The sequence below is a fragment of the Triturus cristatus genome, chromosome 11 (assembly GCF_964204655.1).
Source record: "Triturus cristatus chromosome 11, aTriCri1.1, whole genome shotgun sequence".
Classification (NCBI taxonomy): domain Eukaryota; kingdom Metazoa; phylum Chordata; class Amphibia; order Caudata; family Salamandridae; genus Triturus; species Triturus cristatus.
Window position 1 is genome coordinate 26,506,788 of NC_140594.1, and position 24,705 is coordinate 26,531,492.

Genomic DNA, 24,705 nt, shown 5'->3' on the forward strand with positions numbered 1-24,705 from the left:
TACTCATGTGGTGGTGGTGGGATACACACTCCTAGATGTGTTCCTTTGATGAGATGAGGTCCGCGCTCCGTGATGTGTAATCATGTGGTGGTGGTGGTGGGGTACACACACGCCTAGATGTGTTCCTTTGATGAAATGAGGTCTGCGGTCCGTGATGTGTACTCATGTAGTCGTGGTGGTAGAGGGGTACACACACTCGTAGGTGTGTTCACTTGATGAGATGATGTCTGCTCTCTGTGATGTGTACCAATGAGGTGGTCGTGGGGTACCAATGCTCTTAGATGTGTTCACTTCATGATGAGAGGTTTGCGCTCCGTGATGTGTACTCATGTGATGGTGGGGCACACACACTCCTAGATGTGTTCACTTGACGGGGAGAGGTCTGCGCTCCGTGATCATGTGGTAATCATGTGGTGGTGGGGTACACACTCCTAGATGTGTTCACCTGATGGGGAGAGGTCTGCGCTCTGTGATGTGCACTCATGTGGTGTTGGGGTACACACAGTCTTCCATGTGTTCACTTGGTGGGGAGAGGCCGGTGCTCTGATGCGTTGTTCTGTAAGCAGGTTCTGGGGGGAACACACCCTAGGGGTACTCGCCCTCCTAGATGAATGTGACATGTTCAGGTGAAGTGGGGGTGCACATACGCTCTACTTGATGTGGGTTCCTTTCCATGGCATGTTTTTAGTGCACTGCGTTGTCGTGCATAGTAACACCAAATGCTGCTGTACGGGGGTATGGTACAATGATTTTGGGGGTATTAACTGAGTGAAGTGTTAATGTGATGGCAGGAGTGAAGTGAGGGGGTACCACTGGTTGACTTGTTCAAGGGGTGTTTGGGGAAGAGGCTGACGCTCAGTACATATTTAGGGCATCACAGTGGCATGACACGCCAGGCATGTATTGCAGCGCTGTGTAGAATGGGCACCATGACAGCCCATTACTGGTGACGTGTGGAAATCCTTGTACTTCTAGGCACTTTGCGATGTGTTCACCTGCGGCGGCTGCTGTTGCAGGGTGCGGCTGGTGCTGTCCCTGTCTCCACAAACAACTTTACTGTAGGCAGTGGCGTAACGATAATTGAGGGGGCCCCCCTGCAAGGTACGTAGAGGGGCCCACTCTGGACTCTATCGGGAGCTTCCCGACCGAAGTGCAGTGCTGTGGGCCCCCCCCCCGCACTGTGGGGGATGCGGGGGCCTGTGTTACGCCCCTGACTGTAGGACGGAGCTGTGAACCCCTCAGCCGTTAAAGCTGTCTTTGTGCCTCACGCCCCCCGGGTAGCAGCGCTCCACAGACTCCTAACGCAAGAAGAAGTGTCGGCCAGAGCCGTAGGAGGGTCTCGAAGACTCCCGTGCTGACACTACAAGCTGGAACGGTACAGACCACTTGGGCGAAGCTTGTAAACTGCAGCTCACTCCACAGACTCCTAACGCAGGAAGAAGTGTCGGCCAGAGCCGTAGAAGGGGTCTCGAAGACTCCCGTGCTGACACAACAAGCTGGAACGGTACAGACCCACTTGGGCGAAGCTTGTAAACTGCAGCTCACTCCACAGACTCCTAACGCAGGAAGAAGTGTCGAATAGAGCCGTAGGAGGGGTCTCGAAGACTCCCGTGCTGACACAACAAGCTGGAACGGTACAGACCCACTTGGGCGAAGCTTGTAAACTGCAGCTCACTCCACAGACTCCTAACGCAGGAAGAAGTGTCGGCCAGAGCCGTAGGAGGGGTCTCGAAGACTCCCGTGCTGACACTACAAGCTGGAACGCTACAGACCACTTGGGCGAAGCTTGTAAACTGCAGCTCACTCCACAGACTCCTAACGCAGGAAGAAGTGTCGGCCAGAGCCGTAGAAGGGGTCTCGAAGACTCCTGTGCTGACACAACATGCTGGAACGCTACAGACCACTTGGGCGAAGCTTGTAAACTGCAGCTCACTGCACAGTGCTCCCAAAAACAACAGCAATGGCGTATTTCTATATAGTGCTTCACCCCAAACTGCTGCTCTTTCAAAGCACTGTGAAGAACAAGTAATATACACGATTACCCAATTCCAGGATACACAACATGTTTCCGCGCAGAGCATTCAACTCACTGAGCCATCCGGCCAGCTTCGATCAAAAGCACACACACCTCCCACGTAACAATGATGTCACCATTAAGCTGACAGAAAAATGCAGAAATATACTCAGCGGGTCGATATTTCCGGATGCACCCACTCAGCATTTCCACGCGCAGATCGCCTTCGTGCGTTGGCGCAAATTCTGTCTGAGTAAATCTGTGACTAACTGTCTAATGTAGGTTTTGGCGGAACGTGGCGGACACCCCACCCACCTTATTACAAGAATAAGGCATGGGGATATCCGTCACATGTGTGGCGTAGTAACCCCTCCTCCTCCTAATCCTAGTATGTGATTCGGGACAGTGGTACCCCTGGAAAGTCTGAGCACAGATGCATTCACGCCCGTGGGAACTCACCGACTTCCACCATAGGACGGGCACTCTTTCCAGAAAAGGATACGAAAGAGTACACAGATAAAGAGACAGGAGAGCAGCTCGGAGGATGGAAAGGGGATGAAGTGGACAGGTGGCTATTTTAGGGGGATGTCTGGGGTGTGGCACCCTCCTAAATGCATTCTTGGCTTGAGAGTTGGGACTGCGACCCTTGAGGCGGGTCTTCCCAGACTTTTTTGGCGTTTCTCGTCGTCCTCTTCGACTAAAAGGTTTTAACTTGTATATTTTTTTTTTTTAAAGGAACTTAGTCGGAGACCCACCCGATGCAAACAAGCATTGAACCTGTTCCTCATGGGAACAGTGTATCCGAAACCGTGGTCATCTCTCTGCCCTTTCACGCGCTGTTTTTAGTTGGGAAATCAATCTCACGGACTAAGCTATGCCCTTGGACCTGGAGGTAAGACCAGGCAGCCGTGGCATTCTGGAACCCTGGCATTTGGACCAGGTAGCCTTGGCATTCTGCAACCATGGCATTTGGACCAGGCAGCCGTGGCATTCTGGAACCTGGCATTTGGACCAGGTAGCCGTGGCATTCTGCAACCCTGGCATTTGGACCAGGCAGCCTTGGCATTCTGCAACCCTGGCATTCTGCAACCCTGGCATTTGGACCAGGCAGCCATGGAATTCTGCAACCCCGGCATTTGGACCAGGCAGCCTTGGCATTCTGCAACCATGGCATTTGGACCAGGCAGCCGTGGCATTCTGGAACCTGGCATTTGGACCAGGTAGCCGTGACATTCTGCAACCCTGGCATTTGGACCAGGCAGCCTTGGCATTCTGCAACCCTGGCATTCTGCAACCCTGGCATTTGGACCAGGCAGCCATGGAATTCTGCAACCCCGGCATTTGGACCAGGCAGCCTTGGCATTCTGCAACCCTGCAGCCTTGGCATTCTCCAACCCTGGCCTTTGGACCAGGCAGCCTTGGCATTCAGCAACCCTGGCATTTGGACCAGGCAGCCTTGGCATTCTGCAACCCTGCAGCATTGGCATTCTCCAACCCTGGCCTTTGGACCAGGCAGCCTTGGCATTCTGCAACCCTGGCATTCTGCAACCCTGGCATTTGGACCAGGCAGCCATGGAATTCTGCAACCCCGGCATTTGGACCAGGCAGCCTTGGCATTCTGCAACCCTGCAGCATTGGCATTCTCCAACCCTGGCCTTTGGACCAGGCAGCCTTGGCATTCTGCAGCCCTGGCATTTGGACCAGGCAGCCTTGGCATTCAGCATCCCTGGCATTTGGACCAGGCAGCCTTGGCATTCAGCATCCCTGGCATTTGGACCAGGCAGTCTTGGCATTCTGCAACCCTGGCATTTGGACCAGGCAGCCTTGGCATTCTGCAATCCTGGCATTTGACAGCGTTGGCAGAGTTTGGCCCCTGCACTTGTTTTCTTTTCAAATGAATCACTGGAAGCACCTCAACATTTAGTGGGGGAGCAGGTAAACCAACTTCTACATTATGAAAAATGTTTCCCCTGTGGAGAACAATAGATGTTTATAAATGTGCGCCCGCTCGTGCCTATTCTATGCACAGCAGAGGCCCAGGGCAGCCTCCACGAGCCCTGGTCACTCCTGTGCACATCAGAGGCCCAGGGCAGCCTCCACGAGCCCTGGTCACTCCTGTGCACATCAGAGGCTCAGGGCAGCCTCCACGAGCCCTGGTCACTCCTGTGCACAGCAGAGGCCCAGGGCAGCCTCCACGAGCCCTGGTCACTCCTGTGCACATCAGAGGCTCAGGGCAGCCTCCACGAGCCCTGGTCACTCCTGTGCACATCAGAGGCTCAGGGCAGCCTCCACGAGCCCTGGTCACTCCTGTGCACATCAGAGGCTCAGGGCAGCCTCCACGAGCCCTGGTCACTCCTGTGCACATCAGAGGCCCAGGGCAACCTCCACGAGCCCTGGTCACTCCTGTGCACATCAGAGGCTCAGGGCAGCCTCCACGAGCCCTGGTCACTCCTGTGCACATCAGAGGCTCAGGGCAGCCTCCACGAGCCCTGGTCACTCCTGTGCACATCAGAGGCTCAGGGCAGCCTCCACGAGCCCTGGTCACTCCTGTGCACATCAGAGGCCCAGGGCAGCCTCCACGAGCCCTGGTCACTCCTGTGCACATCAGAGGCTCAGGGCAGCCTCCACGAGCCCTGGTCACTCCTGTGCACATCAGAGGCTCAGGGCAGCCTCCACGAGCCCTGGTCACTCCTGTGCACATCAGAGGCTCAGGGCAGCCTTCACGAGCCCTGGTCACTCCTGTGCACATCAGAGGCTCAGGGCAGCCTCCACGAGCCCTGGTCACTCCTGTGCACATCAGAGGCTCAGGGCAGCCTCCACGAGCCCTGGTCACTCCTGTGCACATCAGAGGCTCAGGGCAGCCTCCACGAGCCCTGGTCACTCCTGTGCACATCAGAGGCTCAGGGCAGCCTCCACGAGCCCTGGTCACTCCTGTGCACATCAGAGGCTCAGGGCAGCCTCCACGAGCCCTGGTCACTCCTGTGCACATCAGAGGCTCAGGGCAGCCTCCACGAGCCCTGGTCACTCCTGTGCACATCAGAGGCTCAGGGCAGCCTCCACGAGCCCTGGTCACTCCTGTGCACATCAGAGGCCCAGGGCAGCCTCCACGAGCCCTGGTCACTCCTGTGCACATCAGAGGCTCAGGGCAGCCTCCACGAGCCCTGGTCACTCCTGTGCACATCAGAGGCTCAGGGCAGCCTCCACGAGCCCTGGTCACTCCTGTGCACATCAGAGGCTCAGGGCAGCCTCCACGAGCCCTGGTCACTCCTGTGCACATCAGAGGCTCAGGGCAGCCTCCACGAGCCCTGGTCACTCCTGTGCACATCAGAGGCTCAGGGCAGCCTCCACGAGCCCTGGTCACTCCTGTGCACATCAGAGGCTCAGGGCAGCCTCCACGAGCCCTGGTCACTCCTGTGCACATCAGAGGCTCAGGGCAGCCTCCACGAGCCCTGGTCACTCCTGTGCACATCAGAGGCCCAGGGCAGCCTCCACGAGCCCTGGTCACTCCTGTGCACATCAGAGGCTCAGGGCAGCCTCCACGAGCCCTGGTCACTCCTGGGATCTGCGGGGTTTCCTTTGACCCACACATAGGAATTCATTGAAGCAATGAACATACCCAGTCCTACAAAATCTTGGACTCGTGTGTTTTCTGTTTTTTGGGCCCGGACTGGCGCAGTGCATTCTGGGAAAGTCACAGAGCCCATCTACAAATAACCTAGGGTGTTCACCAACGCAGCCTCCAGAGTCAGCAGCGAGCGATGCAACCCTGCTGTGAGTCTCTCCCCGGCTCCATGCACAACATATGTCTGAAAGGCCAGTGCTGGGGGTACCAGTGACCAGGAGGGGTATTAGTAGAGGTAGATGAGCCCCTGAAACCTCGAGCCAGCTTTGAGCTTGAAACATGGCTCTGGCGCGGTTCGCGGTCCCGGTGGAACTTTCATGTGGCTTCTGCCTGCCACGTGTCCTCCATCCACGCTGTGGGTATGGCCAGAGGAGCTGAGCTCGGAACTGGGGAACCAGGTTCAAGTCTCCACTGAACCTCCTGTGATTCTGAGCAAATCATTTAATCTCCCTGGGGCATATTTACAAGCTGGCAACAAAAAATTATCGCCGCTTGTTGCGGATGTTTTCGGCCGAAAAGTGGCGATAATTTTATCGCCTAATTAGCAAGGCCACGCTAACGCGTGAAACCTTGCTTTAGCGTCAGGATTCCTAACGCCCAGATTTGCATCTCTAATGAGATGCAAAGTGGGCGTTCCTGACCTAACATGACAGGAGAAATGTCGCTAAGCGACATTTCTCCTAGCATCAAGCCCCACGCTATGAAGCATTATCGCTACTTTCCCTACGCCTGCTTCAGGACTGACTTAGCCATGATATCCTATGGAGGGTGGATATCATGGCTAAGTTTGTGGGGCCCTATCAGCAAGCTTACGCCACATTGCGTGAGATTATCGCTGGGTTTCCAGTGATAATCTCACGTTAGGCAGTTAGCGTGAGGATTTTTATCGCTTTTGAGATAAGCGTTGCTAATAGCACGCTACCTCAGTGATAAAAATCCACGTTACCTGGCGATAATTATCCTCACGCTAAGAGCGCTGACCGATAATTATCGGCGGCCCTTGCTGATATGCCCCTCTGTACCTATAACCAATGAATGTGAGCTTGTGTAATGGAACTGGTGCTCATGTAAAGCGCTGCAGGAGCTTCGGGCCGAATATACACTATATAACAAGTGTACAAAAATGCACAAAGAGGTAAAACAATGCCTTCACATAAGGAAAGACATATAAATACCCATTTACTTGCTGATTTGTACAAAGTAAAACCAAAAAACCTGGACAAATTTGGGCTTTCCAGCTAAAATTGTGTGAACTTGGACAAATATTTTATTTCACCCAAGCTGCCTTTTCTTCATTATTGCCAATGAAAGCATTTTCAAATATGTGAGGTCAGTACACAAGTTGAGCAAAAACCTTCTGTGTTTGATTTATTAGAATATAATGTTGCTCTGCAATAGTGGGGTGCAGGGTTTGCATACAGCTGTCTTGCTTCTTAGGTCACTCATGGTTCATGTTTAAAAACAATCACTTTTATTGAGATCTTCTCAGTGCAGGGCTATCATGTGACGTATCAAGATCAAAACTTCCACCACATGCTTGATACACCTTTTGAACTTTGAAGAGCAGTTTTCATATATTACATGTTTGCTGTATATTTACATGGACTCCTTTCCAGGGCTTGTCTCGTGCACTGGCTCTAAGAGCCGACTCAGACGCTAAGCTCGGCTCTGGCTCGGCTCTGGATCGGCCCTCTCCGTTCATTTGTTGGCTCGCCCACCTCTGGATATTGGGGACAAAGGGTGTCACCTACAGTGCTAACAGGTATGAGAGGGCGGAAGCACACGTGGTGTGGCACGTGCTGTGTCAAACGCACACCTAACGGGAACTACGGGCAACTTGCGAGGTATAATGCGCATATCTAACTTCATGTAACTTCCTTAGGAGATCCATCTCCCGAAACTTCCGCTCTCTCACTCTCTCAAGCTCCAGCCCTGACTTTCCACACTTTCTGCTCTTCCACGTTCTATCTGTTCTTGCTCTCCCACTATACCAGTTTATACCTGCTCCGTGCCTCTCCTATACACTTGCTCTCCCACTCCACAAGGTCCATGCCTTTCCTGTACCTTTGCTCTCACACTATACCTGCTCCCTGCCTCTCCTGTACCCTTGTTCTCCCACTACACCTGCTCCCTGCCTCTTATGTACCCATGCTCTTCCCCTATACCTGCTCCCTGCCTCAACTGTACCCTTGCTTTCCCACTATACCTGCTCCCTGCCTCTCCTGTACCCTTCGTCTCCCACTATACCTGCTCCCTGCCTCTCCTGTACCCTTCGTCTCCCACTATACCTGCTCCTTGCCTCTCCTGTACCCTTGTTCTCCCACTACACCTGCTCCCTGCCTCTCCTGTACCCTTCGTCTCCCACTATACCTGCTCTATGCCTCTCCTGTGCCTTTGTTCTTCCCCTATACCTACACTCTGCCTTTCTACTGTACCCTTGCTCTCCACTATACCTGCACCCTTCCCCTCCTGTACCCTTGCTCTCCCACTATACCTGCTCCCTGCCTCAACTGTACCCTTGCTCTCCCACTATACCTGCTCCCTGCCTCTCCTGTACCCTTCGTCTCTCACTATACCTGCTCCCTGCCTCTCCTGTACCCCTCGTCTCTCACTATACCTGCTCCCTGCCTCTCCTATACCCTTGCTCTCCAACTAGACCTGCTCTATGCCTCTCCTGTACCTTTGTTCTTCCCCTATACCTACACTCTGCCTTTCTACTGTCCCCTTGCTCTCCCACTATACCTGCTCCCTGCCTCTCCTGTACCCTTCGTCTCCCACTATACCTGCTCTATGCCTCTCCTGTACCTTTGTTCTTCCCCTATACCTACACTCTGCCTTTCTACTGTACCCTTGCTCTCCACTATACCTGCACCCTTCCCCTCCTGTACCCTTGCTCTCCACTATACCTGCACCCTTCCCCTCCTGTACCCATGCTCTCCCACTATACCTGCTCCCTGCCTCAACTGTACCCTTGCTCTCCCACTATACCTGCTCCCTGCCTCTCCTGTACCCTTCGTCTCTCACTATACCTGCTCCCTGCCTCTCCTGTACCCCTCGTCTCTCACTATACCTGCTCCCTGCCTCTCCTATACCCTTGCTCTCCCACTAGACCTGCTCTATGCCTCTCCTGTACCTTTGTTCTTCCCCTATACCTACACTCTGCCTTTCTACTGTCCCCTTGCTCTCCCACTATACCTGCTCCCTGCCTCTCCTGTACCCTTCGTCTCCCACTATACCTGCTCTATGCCTCTCCTGTACCTCTGTTCTTACCCTATACCTACACTCTGCCTTTCTACTGTACCCTTGCTCTCCACTATACCTGCACCCTTCCCCTCCTGTACCCTTGCTCTCCACTATACCTGCACCCTTCCCCTCCTGTACCCTTGCTCTCCCACTATACCTGCTCCCTGCCTCAACTGTACCCTTGCTCTCCCACTATACCTGCTCCCTGCCTCTCCTGTACCCTTCGTCTCTCACTATACCTGCTCCCTGCCTCTCCTGTACCTTTGCTCTCCCACTATACCTGCTCCCTGCCTCTCCTGTACCCTTGATCTCCCACTTTACCTGCTCCCTGCCTCTCCTGTACCTTTGCTGTTCCCCTATACCTCCTCCATGGGCCTCCCTCTCTCACTGCTGCTGCTCTCCCACCGTCCCTTTTCCCTGTTCAACCTCTCCTGACCCTCTCTCCCACTGCTCTCTTCTCTCCTACCTCCCTGGGCCTCCCTTTCTCTCCCTGCTGCTGCTCTCCCAGTGTCCATTAGCTTCTCTCGTACCTCCCTGGGTCCCTCTCTCTCTCCCTACTGCTCTCCCTTCTGCTTCTGTCCCACCTCCCCAGGCCTCTCTCTTTCTCCCTGCTGCTGCTCTCCCACTGTCCCTTCTGCTTCTCTCTCACCTCCCTGGGACTCTCTCTCTATCTCCCTGCTGCTGCTCTCCTAGTGTCTCTTCTGCTTCTCTCTCAACTCTGGCCCATCTCTCGTTGCTGTTGCTCTCCAAGTGTTCCTTCTGCTTCTCTCCCACCTCCCTAGGCCCCCTCTATCTCTCCCTGCTGCTGCTGCTCTCCCAGTGTCCTTTCTGCTTCTCTCCCACCTCCCTGGGCCCCCCTCTCTCTCTCCCTGCTGCTCTCCCAGTGTCCCTTCCGCTTCTCTCCTACTTCCCTAGCACCCTCTCTCTCTTCCTGCTGCTGCTCTCCCAGTGTCCAGTCTGCTTCTCTCCAACCTCCCTGGGCCCCTCTCTCTCTCCCTGCTGCTGCTCTCCCAGTGTCCCTTCTGCTTCTATCCTACCTCCCTGGGCCCCTCTCTCTCTCCCTGCTGCTGCTCTCCCAGTGTCTCTTTTGCTTCTCTCCAACCTCCCTGGGCCTCTCTCTCTCTGCTGCTTTCCCAGGGCTGGATTCACAAAGGTAAACTGAGAGGAAAGTCTAGCTTTATGACTCTTGGTATTCACAAAGGGCATTTACAAGTAGTAAAGTTAGATTTTTGTCTCAGTTTACCTTTGTGAATCGGCCCCCAGTGTCTCTGCTCTCAGTGAGTGAAAATGAGTAAATACAGGGTACAAAAACAGACCTGGATTGTCACTTCTGTCCTTACCTAGACGACTGGCTGTTCAAGAGCAGCTCTTAACACCAAAAATGTAGAGTTGTGACATGAGGTCACATGTGAAAATGAACAAATATTGACCCCTCTGATGCAGCATCAAAAGGGACTTTCTCCAGAAGCAATGAGTGTGGCGTTTTATTATTCTATGGGTTACAGTTCCGTTGTGAAACATGCATCGGCTGCACACGTCACACCGCCAGCTGCTTCCCACATCCCCAACAGTGCACACACATCACCCATGGTGGGCATACTTCAACAGCAGGAAGCACCCCCATCACCCAGAGTGCACACACATCGCCCACTATACACATTCAACATCATCTGAACAATCACATTACCCATGGTGGACACACATCAACAGCTGCACCCCACATCACCAACAGTGCACACACATTACCCACAGTGCACACACATCAACAGCTGCACCTCCCCATCCATCACCCACAGTGCACACACATTACCCATGGTGGACACACATCAACAGCTGCACCCCACATCACCAACAGTGCACACACATTACCCACAGTGCACACACATCAACAGCTGCACCTTCCCATCCATCACCCACAGTGCACACACATTACCCAGGGTGGACATGCATCAACAGCTGGAAGCACCCCCATCACCCAGAGTGCACACACATTGCCCACTATGCACATTCACCATCATCTGCACAACCACATAACCCATGTTGGACACACGCCAATAGCTGCACCCCACATCACCAACAGTGCACACACATTACCCACAGTGCACACACATCAACAGCGAGTGCCCACTATGCACATTCACCACCATCTGCACAACCACATTACCCATGCAATAGCTGCACCCCACATCACCAACAGTGCACACATATTACCCACAGTGCACACACATAAACAGCTGGAACCACCCATCGCCCAGAGTGCACACACATCAACCACTATGCACATTCACCATCATCTGCACAACCACATTACCCATGGTGGACCCACACCAACAGCTGCACCGCCCCATCCATCAACCACATTACACAGATACCACCATCTGCACCAGCTACACCACATCACACACAGTGCACACATATCACAAGCTGGACTTCTACATCACACACAGTGCACACATATCACAAGCTTTACATCCATGCCACGCACAGTTCACACATATCACAAGCTGGACATCCACATCATGCACAGTGCACACAAATCACAAGCTGGACATCCACATCACACAAAGTGTACTCATATCTCAAGCTGGACTTCCACATTACGCACAGTGCTCACATATCACAAGCTGGACTTCCATATCACGCACAGTGCACACATATCACAAGCTGGACATCCACATCACGCACACATATCCCAAACTGGACGCCCACATCACGCACAATGCACACATATCACAAGCTGGACTACAACATCACGCACAGTGCACACATATCACAAGCTGGACATCCACATCATGCACAGTGCACAAATATTACAAGCTGGACATCCACATCACGCACAGTGCACACATATCACAAGCTGGACTTCCACATCACGCACAGTTCACACATTTCACAAGCTTTACTTCCACGCCACCCACAGTGCACACATATCACAAACTGGATTTCTACATCACGCACAGTGCACACATATAACACGCTGGTCTTCTACATCACACACAGTGCACACATATCACAGGTTGGAGTTCCACATCACTTACAGTGCACAAATATCACAAGCCTGATTTCCACATCACGTACAGTGCACACATATCACAAGTTGGAATTCCACGCCATACACAGTGCACAAATAGGGCCTGCTGTACTCCTGTATCACCTACAATGCACACATGCCCACCTGCACTCACACAGTGCACACACATCAATAACTGCTGTCCTACATCACCCACAGTTTACTCCCATCACTCACAGCTCACAACGAGCACTGCCAACACGTGCATTAAAACCCCCACATCCTAAAAGCTAAGGGGCATTTCATCAAGGCGCTGCGATAAAATTAACGCCGCTTTAGCGTTCATTTTCGGGCGAAAAGCGACGATAATTTTATCGCATTATCAGCAAGGTCACGCTATCATGTGAATCCTTGCCTTAGCGCCCTTTCCCTCAACGCCCAGCTTTGCAGCTCTAATGAGTGGGCGTTCCGCACAAAAATAACGTGAGAAATGTCTCTAACCGACATTTCTCCTATCAAAACCGCCCGCTAACTTGCATGGTGATAAGAAAAGTAGCGCTAACCGTGCTTATCGCTACTTTTCTTACGCCTGCTTTCAATCTGACTTAGCCATTATATCCAATGGAAGGTGGATATAATGGCTTAGGGGCATATCAGCAACAACCGGTGATAATCATCGCTAAGCGCGCTTAGCGCTATGATAATTATCGCCGGCTAACACTGAATTTTATCGCGGAGATAGCACGCTATCAGCGACGCTTATCTCCAAAGCGATAAAAATTCCAGAGTTAGCTGCCAAATGTGCGATTATCACTGTAAATCCAGCGATAATCGACAACGATTGGTGATACGTTGTTGATAGGGCAGGGCAGACTTAGCCATTATATCCACCTTCCATTGGATATAATGGCTAAGTCAGATTGAAAGCAGGCATAAGATAAGTAGCGATAACCGCGGTTAGCGCTATTTTTCTTATCGCCATGCAAGTTAGTGGGAGGTTTGTTGATAGGAGAAATGTCGGTGAGCGACATTTCTCACGTTATTTTTGTGCGGAACGCCCACTTTGCATCTCGTTTGCATCTCGTTAGAGATGCAAAGCTGGGCGTTGACGGAAAGGGTGCTAAGGCAAGATTCACGCGACAGCGTGACCTTGCTGATAATGCGATAAAATTATCGAACTTTTCGCCCGAAAACGGATGCTAAAGCGGCGATCATTTTATCGCCGTGCCTTGATGATATGCCCCTAAGTCTGCCCTGCCCTATCAACAACGTATCGCCAATGATTATCGCAGGATTTCCAGCGATAATCGCACATTTGGCAGCTAACTCTGGAATTTTTATCGTTTTGGAGATAAGCGTCGCTGATAGCGTGCTATCTCCGCGATAAAATCCAGCGATAGCTGGCAATAATTATCCCAGCGCTAAGCGTGCTTAGCGATAATTATCACCGGTTGTTGCTGATATGCCCCTAAAGTTTCTACTCATTGCAGCTTTCTGCGCTTTCTTAGCTTGGAACTTTCTCTAGTTTCTATTTTTCCAAGATTCATATTCCAAATTTAAATCTACTCCCTTTATTTCGACCAGATCCGAGCATTGCATGGTCTCCCTGGAGGGTGAACCCCTCTGCCTTTACATGTGGCAGGGTTCGGGATAGCGCCTCGACGGGCCGAAGAGCCGGGCGGGAGGTGGGCGCTGCAGCTGTCACTGGAGGGATGCAGTCTGCCTTTACATGTGGCAGGGTTCGGGATAGCGCCTCGACGGGCAGGTCTTAAGGCGGGAGAAGAGCCCGGCGGGAGGTGGGCGTTGCAGCTGTCACTGGAGGGATGCAGGCGGGCTTGTCTGGGCTTGTGAGGGCTGACATCTCATATTCTGGCAGGCAGAGAGTCTCTTCAGAGTGGGGCGAGTTCCTTTGATCTCGGGACACATTTCCGAGACAAGCTCTTCCTCCTAAACCATGTGACGACCGCTGTCTACATCAGACCCGCTTACAATAGCGCCTCGAAACACCGCATCCACACAACACTATAGCAACTGCCCCCAGCTCGGGTGCAAGGATTATGTTGATGTTTGAGGATTCTCTCACCTCGGGCAACAAAGCCTTTTTCAAGCCACGTGTTTACCAGCGCCCTCTTGTGGTGATAAGGCAGTTGCCTGCAGAGGTCTCGAGGCATTATCTGCTCTGATTCCCAGAATGTGGCCGTCTCAGGAGTGAGATTGTATATTAGAGTTGTGAATAGTTGAGGTGTTAACACATTCCAAGCCCTAAAGGCGCAGACCACGGCTAATGTATGGGAAGGAGCTGAAGCGCCGAGGCCCTTCGAGCACCGGCGCCCTCTGGCGGAAGTCCTGCTCCTGTGTACCACGAGGTGCACCCTGGGAAATAAGCAGAACTGGTGTGACTGCAAGGCCAGTTTAAGGATTTTTGGGGCACCAGACAAGACCTATTTTGTGGCATCATGTTCAGAATAATGTTACATGACTCACCGTGTCATACACATCCCTCTGGGCATCACCCTGCGCCGCATGGGAAGCCCACCGGCCTCATTTATGAGGAACTGGCGTAGGGCAGCGCCACAAGGCTTCTTGCTGCGCTGCGCCAATGTGAAAAGGCAGGGATGCACCATATTTATAAAGGACGGTGCATTCCCGTCTCCTCCCCCTGCGCTGGCGTCTATCGCTAACGCAGGCACCCGTGCCCCCATTTCAGGCACCAGGCACCTTCCCGCACAAAAACAATCCAGAGCAGCGTTTTCCTCTTTGCAGCACCAATGGAGAGGGAAATATGAGGAGAAATAACACTGGCCTGGGGCAGCGTCAAAATCCATGGGTGTTGCATTGAAACACCCACAGCAATGCCCATGGAATGCGTCCCTGGTGCAGACGGGGCAACGCATTGACTTGCGCTGCCTCACCTTACTCCATATCTATGAGACCATGCAAAGCCACGCTGAATGGCTCGCCGTCGCCACTAGAAAGGGCTGTGCCTACGGATCGTGAAAAACAAACACCACTCCAGCAGCTCAGGCCTCACATGAATAAGCCCCACAGAACGTAGAGGTCAGGCAGCACCAAAAAGCCTGCACCCAGCAGGGTGCCCTGCTCCTCTTGAAGGGAGGCCGGGCAAAGGGGTTGGCAGTCTCCGGGTTGAGCAGGTGGATGAGTAAGGTAGACCTACGGAGGTAAGAGTGAGCTAGAGGGAGGTAGAACTAGAGAGAGAGGCAAAGAGCAGTAAGCAAGGTAGGGAGAGTGAAATGAAAGAAGAAGAGGCAGAAGAAGCACAAAAAAAGAGGCAAAAAGAAAAGCAGTGGAGCGTTGGGGATAGAGCGGGAGAGATGTTGCGATAGAGAGAAAGTGACAGTCTTTAATATCCAAATCACTTCTTCAGGTGGGCCCTTGGAAGTTGGGACCCTGGGCAACTGCCCACTTTGGCCCGGCTTTAAACCGTCTCAAATGAGGCCGCTGAACACTTCTAAAGGTGCATGTCCAGAGAATGCAGGGTGTATCAGTGGTGATAGCACCACCGAAGACCACCCGAGACTCAAAACGTACAACGTCAAGCTAGCTCAGCATTTTACCCTAGTGCAACATAAGGCAGAATTTAAGCTTCAGGATTTATAATATATACAGGCAACATATTACCTACTTTATTTCACATGGTAAACAGCTTGGACTTTAAGAACAGACTCTGGTTCGTGTGTACAGACTATGGTAAGAACATAGGGCAGCTCCACATTGGGGTGGAGCGTACTGTAAGAAATCGGGTTGTTGGTTGACTGGTGTGTCAATCAAGCAGCAACTACAATCCTTGTCAGGGTAAGGCACAAGCAAACCCGACATTTCCCTGTGCTCACCCGCTTCGTAGCTTAGCACAGAGTAGTCAGGATTAACTCAGGCAATGTGTAAAGTAATTGTGCAATACTTCAAACAGTAAAACAGTGAACACACACCACAAAAAGGAGTCTAAAACATATTTAGATAAACAAAGTACATTTTAATAAATAAAAAAACAAGACCTCAGTAGAACCGGAGTAATAGACTTTTAAATGTTTTAGCGAAAATAGAGCCAAAAAGTACAAATCGCCAGCAGTGGATGTAGGGTCGCACCAGACCAAGACAAAGTCACAAGTTCAGGCCGACCTCTATGGAGTGCAGGCTGGCTACAGGGAACCAGTTAGGCCTGCGGAACAAAGCAGCTCAAATCCGGGTTTGCGGAGCATCGCGAGGATCCACATCGAAGATGCATAGTGCATACGACGTGACGCATCGGTTCCAAGCCGAGGCGAGGCGGTGGTGCGAGGTCCTGCACTGTTGTCGAGGTACCCATTGACTAGGGCTTGTGATGCGAAGTCTAGCTTCATTGCATCAGTCCAGCAGAGGGGCAGTCCTTTCAGTAGCAGCAGAGTGGCAGTCCTTTCAGCAGCACAGCAGTCCTTCTTCCTGGTAGAGGATCCGCAGGTCCAGAAGTGTACTGAAGTGGTGGTGTCGGAGGTCCTTCTTTTGTGCACAGTTGGGCCTTTGAAGTGGGGTAAACATCTGGAGGCATACCTGTGAAGTGCACAGATGCCCTGCCAACCCTGCCTTGGCTCCAGAGCAGTGGTACTCAAAGTACAGCCCAGGGGCCGCATGTGCCCTCCTGACCTTTACATGCGGCCCCCAGGCAACTGCAGCCTTGGGCTTCCGTTTACTCGACTCAGTGCAAACATTAACAAAATGGTAAATAAACAGCAAGCATTTATTTAAAGGTTAACTAAAGTTAAAGCAAGGGAGTAACTAGGGTGTACTGCACCCCTTAATTTTAGGAACACCTTCATTTTTAAAGACAGCAAACGTGTTGCAGTAGTGAGAAACACATTTAAAATGCACTGCACTCTGCCCATGGGGCTGTCTAGGTCCCACCTTAGGAGTGGCTTATACTGCACTCTGCCCATGGGGCTGTCTAGGGCCCACCTTAGGGGCGGCTTATACTGCACTCTGCCCATGGGGCTGTCTAGGGCCCACCTTAGGGGCGGCTTATACTGCACTCTGCCCATGGGGCTGTCTAGGTCCTACCTTAGGGGTGGCTTATACTGCACTCTGCCCATGGGGCTGTCTAGGTCCCACCTTAGGGGTGGCTTATACTGCACTCTGCCCATGGGGCTGTCTAGGGCCCACCTTAGGGGCGGCTTATACTGCACTCTGCCCATGGGGCTGTCTAGGGCCCACCTTAGGGGCGGCTTATACTGCACTCTGCCCATGGGGCTGTCTAGGTCCTACCTTAGGGGTGGCTTATACTGCACTCTGCCCATGGGGCTGTCTAGGGCCCACCTTAGGGGCGGCTTATACTGCACTCTGCCCATGGGGCTGTCTAGGGCCCACCTTAGGGGTGGCTTATACTGCACTCTGCCCATGGGGCTGTCTAGGGCCCACCTTAGGGGTGGCTTATACTGCACTCTGCCCATGGGGCTGTCTAGGTCCCACCTTAGGGGTGGCTTATACTGCACTCTGCCCATGGGGCTGTCTAGGGCCCACCTTAGGGGTGGCTTATACTGCACTCTGCCCATGGGGCTGTCTAGGGCCCACCTTAGGGGCGGCTTATACTGCACTCTGCCCATGGGGCTGTCTAGGTCCTACCTTAGGGGTGGCTTATACTGCACTCTGCCCATGGGGCTGTCTAGGGCCCACCTTAGGGGCGGCTTATACTGCACTCTGCCCATGGGGCTGTCTAGGGCCCACCTTAGGGGTGGCTTATACTGCACTCTGCCCATGGGGCTGTCTAGGGCCCACCTTAGGGGTGGCTTATACTGCACTCTGCCCATGGGGCTGTCTAGGTCCTACCTTAGGGGTGGCTTATACTGCACTCTGCCCATGGGGCTGTCTAGGGCCCACCTTAGGGGCGGCTTATACTGCACTCTGCCCATGGGGCTGTCTAGGGCCCACCTTAGGGGTGGCTTATACTGCACTCTGCCCATGGGGCTGTCTAGGGCCCACCTTAGGGGTGGCTTATACTGCACTCTGCCCATGGGGCTGTCTAGGGCCCACCTTAGGGGCGGCTTATACTGCACTCTGCCCATGGGGCTGTCTAGGTCCCACCTTAGGGGTGGCTTACACTGCACTCTGCCCATGGGGCTGTCTAGGTCCTACCTTAGGGGTGGCTTACACTGCACTCTGCCCATGGGGCTGTCTAGGTCCTACCTTAGGGGTGGCTTATATGTATTAAAAAGGAAGGTTTTGGGCCTGGCAAAAGGTTTATTTTGTCACGTCGACATGGCAGGCTAAAACTGCACAAACAAGCTATGCAATGGCAGGCCTGAGACATGTTTAACCCCTTGAGTGCCCCGCCCTTTCCACGCCCTGTGCCGGGCGTTTCATTAGCGGGCGGGGCTCATGACGAGATGGTCTCGTCATGGGCACAGCGCAACCGCGGCCCATGACGAGACCATCTCGTCATGGGCACTCAAGGGGTTAAAGCACTTCTTAAGTGGGTGGCACAATGAGTGCTGCACACCCACTAGTAGTTTTTAATTTACAAGCCCTGGGCACAGGCAGTGCACTTTACTAGAGACTTATAAGTAAATCAATTATGCCAATTAGAGATAAGCCAATGTTACCATGTTTTGAGCAGAGAGCACTGGTTAGCAGTGGTAAAGTGTGCAGAGTTCTAAGGCCTCCAAAAACAAAGTCAGCAAAAACAGGCGGTCTGAAGGCAAAAAGGTGGTGGAAAGAATGCCAGGTCTTACAATGGATTTAACGCATTTGACCCATAATCAATCATCTGTTGCACAACCAGTAGATTTTAACAAAAATAGGTTGTTAATAGCTCAAATGGATCAAAAGTTATGAAACATGCAGCCCCACATATTGCCGCGCAGTTCAGGGTCCTTTGCAGAGGTTGACTGGTCCACTTCCATTGCTTATTGCTCTATATGGGCAGTAAACTGGTACTTATGAGGTGACACATTTGCCCAGACCGTAGTAACTTGTGTAAAAATGAGAAAATAAAGACGTAATAATATCACACAATGTGTTGTGTTATGACCCATAATTTGCCTTTTCTTGGCACATAATTTTCCAGTGGACTAACAAGAACTCATCAGTTCGCAGTGTGCACTATAACCCATTTGATTGCAGTGAGCACTATAATGCATCTTGTTGCGGCCTGCGCTATAGCTCATCAGTTCGCAGTGTGCAATAACCCATTTGATTGCAGTGAGCACTATACTGCATCTTGTTGCGGCCTGCGCTATAGCTCATCAGTTCGCAGTGTGCAATAACCCATTTGATTGCAGTGAGCACTATAATGCATCTTGTTGCGGCCTGCGCTACAGCTCATCAGTTCGCAGTGTGCAATAACCCATTTGATTGCAGTGAGCACTATACTGCATCTTGTTGCGGCCTGCGCTATAGCTCATCAGTTCGCAGTGTGCAATAACCCATTTGATTGCAGTGAGCACTATAATGCATCTCGTTGCGGCCTGCGCTACAGCTCATCAGTTCGCAGTGTGCAATAACCCATTTGATTGCAGTAAGCACTATAATGCATCTTGTTGCGGCCTGCGCTATAGCTCATCAGTTCGCAGTGTGCAATAACCCATTTGATTGCAGTGAGCACTATAATGCATCTTGTTGCGGCCTGCGTTATAGCTCATCAGTTCACAGTGTGCACTATAACCCATTTGATTGCAGTGAGCACTATAATGCATCTTGTTGCGGCCTGCACTATAGCTCATCAGTTCGCAGTGTGCACTATAACCCATTTGATTGCAGTGAGCACTATAATGCATCTTGTTGCGGCCTGCGCTATCGCTCATCAGTTCGCAGTGTGCTATAACCCATTTGATTGCAGTAAGCACTATAATGCATCTTGTTGCGGCCTGCGCTATAGCTCATCAGTTCGCAGTGTGCACTATAACCCATTTGATTGCAGTAAGCACTATAATGCATCTTGTTGCGGCCTGCACTATAGCTCATCAGTTCGCAGTGTGCACTATAACCCATTTGATTGCAGTAAGCACTATAATGCATCTTGTTGCGGCCTGCGCTATAGCTCATCAGTTCTCAGTGTACACTCTCACCCACTTGATTGCAGTAAGCACTATAATGTATCTTGTTGCGGCCTGCGCTATAGTTCATCAGTTCACAGTGTGCACTATAGCTCTTTTGATTGCAGTGAACACTATAATGCATCTTGTTGCGGCCTGCGCTATAGCTCATCAGTTCGCAGTGTGCACTATAGCTCTTTTGATTGCAGTAAGCACTATAATGCAACTTGTTGCGGCCTGCACTATAGCTCATCAGTTCGCAGTGTGCACTATAGCTCTTTTGATTGCAGTAAGCACTATAATGCATCTTGTTGCGGCCTGCGCTATAGCTCATCAGTTCGCACTGTGTGCTATAAATCATCGATTTGCAGGGAGGGCTATAGCACGTCAGTTCAAAGTGTGCACTATAACTCGCCAGTCTGAAGCGCATGCTATAGTTCATCTGGTTGCATTGTGCACTATAACTTGCCAAGATGCATTATGCTATATTGCTCATCAATTTGCCCAGTCCGCTATAAGTAATCAATTTGCAGTGTGCATTATACCCAGGGCCACTGTAATTATACAGCAGGGGAGGGCCAAATTATGTGGCAGACTTGGGGAAATTATACAGCAAGAAAAGGCAAATTATGCATCTCTATGGGGCTCATTTTGGGATAGTATTACTACATTATTTTGTAAGTATAAGTAAATATTAAGTATATTGTTTTTTTACTGGAAGGGTATCTTTCTGGTACAAAATCTATATTTTAGATCACAAAGACAGCTTTGCACCGTGCTGCATTGTTTGTGCATCAGCACTTGAGCTGACTGGACAGCGCCATATCTTAGGAGATATGGTGCTGCGCTGGTCTCGCCTCTTAACACAATGCATTAAAATGCAGTATATCTACTCTCTGCTTCTGAGCTGTGCTGTCTGAGAATAAAGAACTAGCTCAAAGGAATAGTGGGTTAAATGAATTAACTTCACAGACTGTAGATATATAAAAACAAGTGCTTGGCTCTGTGCCAAGCCTGCAAAGCCCATCATGATACGACCCCCAGGGGGTAGCATAGTGTGTGCTATTCCTGAACTTGCTTCATTTACTCCCGAACCACTGCACCTTCATTCCAGTACCGTAGTGTGTGCAGTTCTTTGATTAGAAACACACCCAACGATCCTCAAGTGAGAGGGCTGTAGTGGACTGAAAGGCCCTGGAGAAGGAAGTGCCCGAAAGCACTTAGATGAGACCAATGTCACTCACAGCTGAACCTTGAGAAAGCAAGTGGTTGAGGGTTATTTGGAAATGGGAAGAGGGGCTCACAAAACCGCCCCTAAGTTGAGGCAGCCCAAGTGTAGCACTCACTCCAACCACCTAGATATCACATTAATTGTGCAGGTATGACCACTACCGAACAGTTGTGGAACTCACTCCCACCAACTTCAGTGAAGAACTACACTCTTTCCTAAAGACCAGTCTATGATCCAGGTGTAGAACTCACTTTCATCTTACAGGTGTGTAACTCACTCCCATCGGTAGTTGTGGAACTCACTTCCACCGTACAGATGTGGAATGCACTCCCAACAGCAACATGTGCAACTTACTCCCACTGCCAGTGGTTTGACTCACTCCAACCAGCAGGTGTAAATACTCTTTTCCATGCCAGGTATAGAACTCACTTCCACTGGAAGAGTAAAACTCACTTGCATGGCCCAGGTGTCACACCAACTGTCTAAATGTCACTCCCATTTCTCAGGTGCGGAACTCACGTCCCCTTCCTACATTTGGAGCTCATTCCCACTCCTTAGGTGTAGGATATACTCTAACAGGTCAGGTATAGAATTCACTTCCACCATACAGGTGTGGAACTCACTCCCAACAACTACATGTGCAATTGATTCCCACCCCAGGAGTATAACTGCCTTCCTCCAGCAGATGTAGAACCCATTCCCACCTCCAAGTGTAGAACTTGCTCGTATCACCCAGATGTCATGCTAACCATGCAGGTGTTGCCCCTACTCACCAGGTGTGGAACTCATTCCCACCTCCCAGGTGTCAAACTCACTTTGACCTTCCAGGTGTGTAACTCACTCCCAACCTCCCTTCAGTCCTTTCTTTTCAGTTGGATAGGGCCCTTCAATATTTGACTAGTTCAACGGCCAGCAGAGATAGAGAACCATGATGTCAGTTTTCTTCTTTATTGCATCGCAAGGACACTCCCCTCAGCTCTGCAGTTTGCTACTGTGTGGGGCACATCATAGAAAACTAATTTCAAAATCAATTGTATCAGTTCAGTTTCTAGATGTGAAATTTTATCTCTATATGCATATTGCACACTGTTAATGATGCACAGAAACATAAATCCATAAAATTCTTTTACAAATACCGCTTTTGATTATTCTATTTTAGGGATCTCCTCTCATCTTTATACTCACAGTTTTTCCTTGGGCACCCAGAAAACTTTAATAAGAGAAATGGACAATTTCATAAATCATTATAATTATTATATAAGTGAAGATTAGTCATAAAGTTCCCCCTCCCAAGTTATCAATACATTCACCAACCTCGCTACAACCCTTCCCTATCTCTTTAACCCAGGATACCTACAATCTCCTACATGCCATGCTCTTATAAAGCTTGAAGTTCACAAGTGATGTTAATTGTACTATGATATAAGCATTTATAACGCTGCTGTTATCAGGTACAAAGGTGCAGCATCTCTTAACCTTCAGTACCTTCCAAACACCACCTTCCTTCGCAAGTCGGATATCTTAAGCTAATCGATTTTACATCACCGTAGCACATATAGTGATCAGCTAGGAATTTGTGAGTTAGAGCTCAGCTGCACTTGGAGCAAGGCATCCAACAATGTAATTAAGCATCTAATTTTAACTTGTTTCAAAGCCACATCTATAGGGGGAATAATAGCTTCTAATATATTAAATACTATCTGTCCAAGTCCACGTTTCACTCTCTTTAAACCAGCTGTATGATCTATTTCACTCATATGATGGACTCAAGGAAACACCAAAGAAAGATAGCAATTACGTGGAAAAGTGAAATAAGCAGTATTATCACACACATAATAAATTCATCTCAGAAATGGCTCTTCACCAGTCAGAAAATTACAATTGATAACATAACTTCTTTCAGATTAACTTTCTCCTGCATATTCAACCATCTCATATTCCAAAGTTCACAACACATCTCACCATTTCTCTCAAATTTCATTCCCAACCTAGGACACACATTTGAAATTCTAAATTCTTCTTCTTCTTTCATCTGTTCTTTGATCTTTCTCTCATTTCTCCACCTCTCACAATCTTTACTCTCCTCTCCATGTATTCTTTAACAAATTCATTTTCCTCTCTACCTAAACCACACACATACCCACAATTGGTAGATTTAGTTAGTTCCATGCTCAACTTGTGCAATTGTTTTAAGAAATGTACCATATTTAAGGTCCTTATTAATACCTTCTGCTTTCATGATAGGCAGATCTTCCAACAAGACATTGAAATCGTTGTTGCCAAAGTCCTCATGATTTGTGAGCCTTTAGACAATAACACCTCAACCCACAGGCCATGGTAAAGAAAGTGCAACAAACAGTGAGTCAAAGCCATATGAGATGAGCCACACCCCCAAAACAGGAGTGTTTTTTGATACTGGGGGTCCAGGAACCTTGTTGAGGGTCACAAATGCTTATGACTTATCTTACTATGGCCAGAGTAGGTCATAGCAGGTGTTCCCATCACAAAAGTGCTTAGAGGCGGAGGCTGCACATGTTCTGCTATGACACCGTAGCAATTATTCCCTTTGGTGGTCTTTTATCATTTAGAATCACTTTAAAAAAACAATTTCTATTTTCAACAACATCGCATCGGTACATATCAAGCATCATTACCACAATTGGTCCCCCACATATGTTTTCAGCAGCTTTACATCCACGTACATTTGAACAAGGACTTGAGCAGTACGCTGCCTCTGGCCAGAGACCAACCAGCATCAGGGTACATTGCTGATGGAGGACACTTTATCCTTGCACAACAAATAGTATAGGTCTAGGAGCCATATAATGTCTCATTTAAATCACTTTTGATTGAAAACCAAAGACCTCAACTTAGGCACACTGCCTTCAGCCAAGTATGTGCTATACAAGAAAAGCAATCCCACCTAAATAAGAAAAAATACGATGCATCATTTATTATTAATACTAATGGATAAGGTATGTAAATTTGATTTAGCTATGTTTTCATCATAATTGTTACTTTACTTTTTTAATTCAAAATAGGGATTTGCAGGAAAGTGCCCCTTTTTGCATGGTTACTGTAGGAGAGTAGGATCTGCTTCACATGGGTACCCCCACTTTTTGCTGGTGTTTCACTGTTTTTCGACCTTAGTCTGGCTGTGGCCCTGCTAATCAGGACCCCAGCCTAGCTGCTTCCTCTCTAAAATGGTTTGCATGTACATTAGGTACATATCTAATTGGATTCTGGAGTCCCTTTTAAGCCCTGACTATATGGTATACTATGGACATAGGGCATAGGTACTACCAGGGGCTGAAGCATGTATTATGCCACCCCTGGGAAGCACTCCAAAATGGCACCACAGGTCTGCTACTGCAGCCTGGGAAAGGGTGTGCTTGCACGTCTTACAGTGGTATAGGCCACCTATATCACTACCATTGCACACACATATAAACCTATAAGTCACTCCTATGGCAGGCCTTAACAATCCTAAAGGCAGAGTGCTTGGTTTTCATGTGAGAGGGTGCCCCTGCATGAGCAGAGCCCCTCTGCAGCGTTTGGAGTATCTCC